Source organism: Triticum dicoccoides, chromosome 6A (assembly GCF_002162155.2).
Source record: "Triticum dicoccoides isolate Atlit2015 ecotype Zavitan chromosome 6A, WEW_v2.0, whole genome shotgun sequence".
In the NCBI taxonomy this organism is placed as follows: Eukaryota; Viridiplantae; Streptophyta; class Magnoliopsida; order Poales; family Poaceae; genus Triticum; species Triticum dicoccoides.
Genome location: NC_041390.1, coordinates 422272341 through 422281120, shown reverse-complemented (window position 1 = coordinate 422281120; position 8780 = coordinate 422272341).

The window sequence follows — 8780 nt, the reverse complement described above, 5'->3', positions numbered from 1 at the left end:
GATGGCTGTGTGCTCGGCCTCATTGACTGCTGAAACAGCCTACCATAATTTGGCACTCAAATCTATTTGCTTAATTAGCTTTACATATATTTCGTTACATAAATCTGGTCGTCCAAATATCTTGCCATAGCTTTAGACATCGACCTAGGTATGTTTTTTCTGGACTTCATAAAAAAGCATATATGTTTTTCCTGTAATATCTAGTAGAAGAACTAATTTGTATGTCTAACAAATGGACATGACTTGGATAACTTCTGCTCGAAGATTCTTCGCTGCATATGTCGAGGGGGTTGAAAACTTCATGAACTTTATCAGAGCTGAGTACGGTGGTCCGAAATCAAATGTGCTCTGCCCGTGTAGCAGTTGTATGAATTCAGTTACAAGACCCCAGTCAACTGTGCAAAATCATCTACGCTTGTATGGGATGTCGGTCACATATACTAGGTGGGTTCATCATGGTGAAGCTGTGAACGTCAATGTTATTGACTACGTGGAAGCAGCAGATCACCATCTTGATCTGCCTGATGCTCAGGTGGAAGAGGAGGAGGAGGTGGTGGCGGCGGAGCCAGTGAGTTTGACCAACATTGAAACAATGCTACGAAATGCTCGTGCATTCCGTGAACTTTCACCTCAGAAGAAAAATGGTGGGCCCGCATATTGGAACAATGCAACGTTGCTGTCACCCTAGGAAATAAGCTGTCAGTATTCTCAGCTATGGTCACCTTTCTTCAGGTGAAGACATTTGAGCGGATGACCAACAAATCATTCGATGCGATGTTGGCTGCTTTCCGCAAATCTTTCCTAGATGCGTCTGAGCTGCCACACACCTACAGTAAAATGAAGAATTTCCTTCGTGCAGTTTGAATTGGATATGATATGATCCATGTTTGTAAGAATAATTGTGTTCTGTTCCAGAAGGATTATGCCAACTTAAGTGAATGCCCAAAATGCAAATCATCAAGATGGAAAGATGTCGATGTTGTGAAGAGGATTCCTCATAATGTTCTGAGACATTTTCCAATTACACCAAGATTGCAGAGATTGTTTCATGATGCTGAAACAAGAGAGGATGTACTATGGCATTCTAGGAACTAGGAGTACAGAGATCAGAATGTAATGAGCCATCCATCTCATGGTAGTGAGTGGAAAAGCTTCAATGATAAACACAAAGAGTTTGCCGCTGACCCGAGAAACATTAGACTAGGCTTAGCTCCAGATGGATTTAACCCATTTGGCCATCAGAGCGCCACATATAGCATGTGGCCAGTGCTTGTTATCCCTTACAACATGCCTCCAAATGTCTGCACCAAAGAATCAAACTACATGACGGCCTTGCTCATCCCAGGTCCAAAAAGTCCTGGAAAGGTTTTTGATTTGTTCATGGAGCCTCTTGTGGAGGAACTTCAACAGCTATGGAAGGGTGTTCTCACTCGAGCCCTATATAGCAGCCCACCAGCTGATTTCTTTCTGCGTGTTGTTATAATTTGCTGCATCCATGATTATCCGGCTTTGGGCACTATGTCAAGGCAAACGACACATGGTTACAATGCATGTGTTCGCTGTGACAGGAATCCGCTGTCATACGCAATACTTAGCAAGATCTGTTACATTGGACACCGCCGTTTCCTTGCCAAGGACAAGCCGCATCCTAGAAAATACCGAAGACATGTGTTCAATGCAAAGCATGAAAACCATGATGCGCCAAAGAGGCTCACCGCCGATGAGTTGCCAGTGGAATTAGAGAAGGTCAGGCATATTACACCAGGAAACCATCCTGGTAATGGTAGCGGGGAAAGGAAGTGTGGCAGGGTAGAAGTGAGATTATTGTTTACCCACAGGTCCACTTTGTGGGACTTGGAGTATTGGAAAGATTTGGATCTGCGGCATAATCTTGATGTGATGCACATCGAGAAAAATATATGTGACAGCATTATCGGCACACTTCTTAATATTGAAGGCAAGACGAAAGATACCTTAAAATCTAGGATTGATTTGACACACCTGGGTATCAGAAAGGATTTGCAGGTGCAAGATGAAGGTAAACCACGGGATATGGCACCAGCTGTGTACGTCTTGGACAAGGTAAAAATAAAAGAAATCTGCGTGGTCCTATCACATGTGAATTCCCACATGGATTTTCTTCCAACCCTGATAGGAGAGTCAGTGTAGATGGAAACAAGGTACAAGGGTTGAAAACTCATGACTGCCACGTCCTACTTCAAAAGGTTTTACCTGTTATCCTTAGAGAATTGGGCCGCCCTGACTTATATAGAGCAGTTGCAGAGTTGGGACAATTCTTCAGGGAACTCTGCAGTAGGAATATCAGGATAGATGCTTTGTAGTGTCTTAGAGACAAGATACCAACTATCCTATGCGACCTTGAGAAGATATATCCTCCAGCCTTCTTTGATGTGATGGTGCGTTTGGCTGTTCATCTACCTGATGAGGCACTACTTAGAGGTCCAATACAGTATGGCTGGATGTACCCTATTAAAGGCGGCTAGGCACTTTCAAGGGCTATGTTAGGAACAGAGCTAGACGCGAGGGTTCCATTGCAGAGGCCTACATTTCTATAGAAGCGTTGACATTCTGCTCAAAATACATTGAAACAGCTGATCAGCTTAGCAAAGAGGTGGGTGAAGACAATCCCGGGCTCAATGTTTTCGATTATTCTGTTCAAGTTACAGGGAAGAGTCGACAAGAGGACAAACCTAAAGATTTGGACAAAATGTTTTGGTATGTGTTGAATAACTGTCCTGAGATACTACCTTATATCAAGTAAGTGCAGTACTGCTGCTTATACATCATAATCTACTAAACTTGCAGCACATTCTTATATATTTAGATGTTTGACGCGATCACTATGTTGTGCAGCATCTACAAAGAGGAGTTACCGCCGCAAAATCCAAGAAACATTGACAAACTGGTTATGGCAGGATTTGCGAAATGGTTCAAGAACCATGTAAGCTTTTGAAGTGCACTGTCAGTTTTTTTAATATATTGAGTACATAAGATGATCAGCTTGTCTATTTTCTAACCATAGGTTAAGAAGATGCGGGAGGATGGGCAGGCAGTTGATGATGCCCTTTACTCACTAGCAATGGGTCCTGATACTCGGGTATGACATTATGAATCTTGCGTTGTTGGAGATGTGCGCTACAACACCCTTGCACGAGACGAAGGTAGGAAGACACAAAACAATGCCATCATGAGCACGGATACATATGACAGAGAGACAACTGAAATGTATGCTAACATAACAGACATTGTTCAGTTGCAGTATATCTCCAGTTTCGAGGATCATCGGTGTGTGGTTCTGTTGTGCTGTCATTGGTATAACCTGTTTTCCAGGATCGCGAAACCCAGAGCTCATGATTATTTCAAATTCATCAATATCAAGGCGGCGTACCAGACCAACGAGCCTTTTATTTTGGTAAATCAAGCAACACAGATATTTTTCTTGGAAGACACATTTGCACGTAGCGATGACTGGAGAGTATTGCGAAGGTTTGAGCGGAGGAATTCGTTTAATGAAGTTGCACAACAAGATGTTCCTAATATCTTTGAGAACCATCACGTCAATGACGCGGCGAAAAGATTGCCTGTCGTGCTATGGACATACAAGAGTTGATCAAGAAGAAGAAGCCAACGTTCGAGGATGTTGAGGATGAAGAAGAAGATGACACCATGGGGAATTATGATTCAGACTGATACACATGGCGAAGATGTTGACGCTGCTGCTGCGGATGATGATTACATTGCTTTCGTCGTATTTGCCTGTCAGAAGACGTTTTTTATCTACTATGTGAAATTGTGTTTGCTATGACAACTGAAACCTGATGAACATGTTGTTTAGTATTTTGCTGTGAGAACATCACTTGTTATGTATGCTGATTTGTGTTTGGTGATTGTATGACAAATAAAACATGATGACATTGTTGTTTAGTTGTACTCATATTTGGCTGTGAAACTTGAATTTGATGACATAGTTTGTTGTTGGACTGCAATTTGCTCGACATCTTCGAATAAAAACAAAGCTGACCCGACAGGGCCTCTGCTATTTATTTATTTATATGAGCAAAAGGGGATACCCCCTGATTTCCGTTAATAGAAATCATTAGATGTTCACAACACTACGCACAGCCTGCTACACAGGTTTCATTCATTACTAGTTTCATCAAAGTGCTCATGTCGTAGCCACTGAATACATCACGAGTGCTACATACACTGCAAATAAAGAGACAATCAACCTACAGAGCACATCTATTGTGCCCATTATCTTCACAAGCTCTTTCATCTCCTCATTGCTGTCAAGGCTATTTAGCAGCTGTTGCTTGGCCATGATCAGAGGAACTGCATCTTTAACCTTCTACTCTGCATCTTCCTCTTCTGCCGTTCCTTCAGTTACTTGTCCAACACCCGAACCTGCTGGTATTGGGATTCCTCGGCTAACCAAATAATCAGCGTAGTTGCATTCCCCTACATCAGCAACTTCCCAGAAATACAAATCACACGAATCTTCCCTTTTCTGCATGAATCAAATTAGAAGATCATCAACCAAACTATTAAAAAAATCAGCAACTGAAAGCAGTAGAACAACACTTAAACATATTATTACCCCATGATTCGGGCATTTGTAGAAGACTCGGCCAGGGTTGCGGATTGTGGTTGAGACGCGACGAATGACTCTGCGTGATTTGCAGCAGTGGCACCACACCAACGGCAGCGGGTTGCGATGAGCAATCGCCAGCGGTACGCGTGCCGGCGGGGGTGTGATGAGACCCGTGGGCGATGGTACGGGTGGCAACTTGGCGCATATCTGGTTGTTGCCTACTAAAGAGCTGGTGGACGAGCAGCCAACGGACATGGTTGCTGCAGCCAGAGCTTCTGATGCTAGGCAGAGTAAGTAGAGAAGAGAAGTGAACGTTGGATATGTCAGTTTCATTACTTGCAGAGTAGCATAGATAGTCATAGTCTAGGTTTGGATTCGAACCAGCTACAGGAGCACGTCTTTCTTTTTTCTAAAACTCGGCAACGTCTCTTTACTGGTACACTAGCTTGTTCTGTACGCCTTCCCAAGTCTTTAATTTTCTTTCTATATATAAAAAGTATGCTACTTGGTGTCTGCTTAGTCAACAAACAATTGTGCCAACCTTGACCGTTGGATTGACATTCAACGTCTGTCGCGTTTCTTCAATCTCTTCTTCCTCGAGCCGCCAGAGCCAAACCAGCGCCGGTGGGACCGCCTGCTCCCGCCTCCCACGTCTGGCTGTGATCTTCCCCGGCTCCTGTTCGTTCCCGTCTGAGGCCTCACCATCGTCCTCTGCCTTGGTTCGCTCGCCGCAGCGCCGCCCTCCGGTATTGTCAACATGGTCAACAACCGAGAGGAATAAGGAGATGACTGTACATGGTGAGGATGACAGTAGGGACCCAGCAGCATGCACAGTAATTTTGTTTTTTTGGGACGGAGAAGGGTATCAACTGGGTTGTGCAGGACCCGTGGCCCGTCTAGCCCAGGCTTTTATTTCATATGTTTAGCACATGACCAGCCCAGTTTGTTTTTTTCCTTTCTGAAAATGGCTAGCCAGCTATTTTGTTTTTTGCAGAATAACCAACGTAGGCCTACTTGCTTTTCTACGCCCTGTTGGGCCGGAAATCTTTCAAGACGAGGAGGGATGCATTTTGCCCAAAAAATGGGCTATAAGTAATAAGAAATGGGCTACAAGTAATAATAAATGGGCTGTAAAATGAAAAAATACAGCAAACAGGCAATTAGTTCCAAAATACTGTTTTCTTTCGGATTTTGATATTTTAAATTTCATTGTTTTTGTGTCGGTAAAATATCCTTGAATTTAAATTAAGGTATATTTAGATTTAAAATTAATTTGAATCTGGCTAGAAATTTCAGGCTGTATGCTGTTTGGGACAGATTTGGAGGCTGACTTGTGGGTCTACTAGGTTGACGTGCACTTTGGCTTTGTCAACTTAGTCCACAAACGATTCTAGCAGCAGTGACCGTTGGATGTTAATCCAACGGCCGTGCTGCTTATTCAATATCTGATCTTCTTGCTCCAGCCACCCAAACCTGCTCTGGTGGGACTGCCTGCTCCCGCCTCCCGTGGCCGGCTGTGCTTCCGCACAGGCCGCACTGCCCCACCCTACTTCATTGCTGGTCAGGCCATTCCTCTACTCACCCACACCTCCTGTTATTTTTCGGCGACGGCAGCCGGACCAGTAAACCCTCGTACTCCCCACCGCGTGGGAAACCATTGTCGAGTCTTCCCCGGCTCCATGTCGTTCCCTTCCTAGGCCTCGCCTTCGTCCACCGCCATGGTGCTCCCGGTGCGGCCTGGTCAACATGGTCAACGAACGACATCCATCAACCGTGGACTGTACCCGCAAAATAATGATTCCTCCACCTGGCAGCTGGGACCCATCGGAAGGGCCTCTGTATTTCACGAAAAAACGTTCCCCCCGCTGACATGTCGGACCCACCAGCTATATCTTCGCACGCAAGGAAGTGCCTCCTTATTACGCATAAAAAAATGAATACCCCCTGCTAGCTGGGACCCACCATTGTGGGAGGCTGACTTGTGGGCCTACTAAGTTGACGGGGACCGAGGGCTTCGTCAACTTAGTCAATATGAATGATTCTAGCTCCAGTGATCGTACGATGTCCATCCAACGGCCGTAGTGCTTCTTCAACCTCTGGTCTTTTTGCTCCAGCCGCCCAAAGCAACGCCGGTCATGCCGCATGCTCCTGCCTCCCGTGGCCGGCTGTGCTGCCGTGGAGGCCTAACCGTCCCCTACTATTCCCACCGCTGGCCAGGCCCTACGGCGATGGCAGCCTCACACCGCAGCCGAACCAGTGAACCCTCGTACTCCTATCCGCGCGGGCTTCCACTATCGCGTCTTCCCCGGCTCCGCGTCGTCCCTTTCCTAGGCCTCGCCGTTGTTCACCGCCGTGGTGCTCTCCGCGCGGCGTGGTCAACGTGGTCAAGGAACGACTTCTATCGGAAGAGTACTGTACGTGGAGAGGCTGACAGCTGGGTCCACGGCCACAACCCAGTTTTTTTGTGATTTGCCAAGTAAGTCGCTTTGTCAGGCCTGTTGGGCCGCAAATATTTCAAGACGAGGAGAGCTTTCATTCGGCTGGCCGAGAAAATGACCCATCAGTAATGAGAAATGGGATTTACATTTTTAAAACACATCAAACCGGCAATTAGTTTCAAATATCTTTTTTTCATTTTGAGATTTTAAATTACATTAATTTTTATGCGTGGAGAATTTGTTGGATTTTATATTGATATACATTTATTTTTAAAATTAGTTTGAATGTGAGTCAAAATTTCGGGATTAAAAACAGTTCAGACCGCACCGAAATATGCAAAATTTCGTATAATTTTTTAACCGTGGCCACAATATAGGTTGTAATGCTAACAAAAAGAATATGGGCTCCAAAAAACCTTAAGAATTAGCAAATGGGCTGTAAATTATTAGAAATAATGGCAGATTGGCTGTATGCTGTTTTCCACAGATTTGTGGCTTTCCTAAAAAAAGGTTGACGCACAAGCAGTGACTGTTGGATGGCCATCCAACGGCTGTCGTGCTTCTTCAATCTCTGCTCTTCCTACTCGAGCCGCTCAAACAAGCGCCAGCAGGACTGCCTGCTCCCTCCTTCCCGCGGCGGGCTCTGCTGCCGCGCAGGCCTCACCGCCCCACCGTACTCTCATCGCTGGCCTAGCCATCCCTCTACTCACCCACACCTATTGTTATTCTCCGGCGACGGCAGACGAACCAGTAAACCCTCGTACAGTCGTACACCCCTCCGCGTGGGAAACAACTGCCGAGTCTTCCCTGCCTCCGTGTCTTTCCCATCCTAGGCCTCGTCGTCGTCAACCGCCCTGGTGCTCTCGGCGCAGCCTGGTTAACATGGTCAACGACCGACATGCATCTGAAGTGGACTGTACGTGGAGAGGCCGACAGCTGGGTCCACGGCTGCACGCAAGGAAATGCCTCCTTATTACGCGCAAAATAATGATTCCTCCACCTGACATCAGGGACCCACCGAAAGGGCCTCTCTATTTCGCGAAAAAACGTTACCACCGCTGACAGCTTTGACCCACCAGCTATATCTTCGCACGCAAGGAGGTGCCTCCTTATTACACAAAAAAATGAATGCTCCCCCTGTTAGCTGGGACCCAGTATAGTGGTAGGCTGACTTGTGGGCCTACTAAGTTGACGGGGACGGAGGGATTTGTCAAATTACTCAATATATGCACCATTCTAACTCCAGTGACCGTACGATGTCCATCAAACGGCCGTAGTGCTTCTTCAACCTCTGGTCTTCTTGCTCCAACCGCCCAAAGCAGCGCTGGTCGTGCCTCGTGCTCCTGCCTCCCGTGGCTGGCTGCGATGCGGCGGAGGCCTCACCGCCCCCTACTACTCCCACCACTGGCCAGGCCATCCCTCTACTCACCCACACCCCCTGTTATTCTGCGGCGACGGCAGCCTCACACCGCAGCGAACCAGTGAACCCTCGTACTCCTCTACGCGTGGGCATCCACTGCCGCGTCTTCCCCGGCTCCGTGTCGTCCCCTTCCTGGGCCTCGCCGTCGTCCACCGCCCTGGTGCTCTCGGCGCGGCGTGGCCAACGTGGTCAAGGAACGGCTTCCATCGGACGTGGACTGTACTTGGAGAGGCTGACAGCTAGGTCCACGGCCGCAGCAAGGAAGTGCCTCCTTATTACGTGCAAAATAATTATTCCTCCACCTGACAGC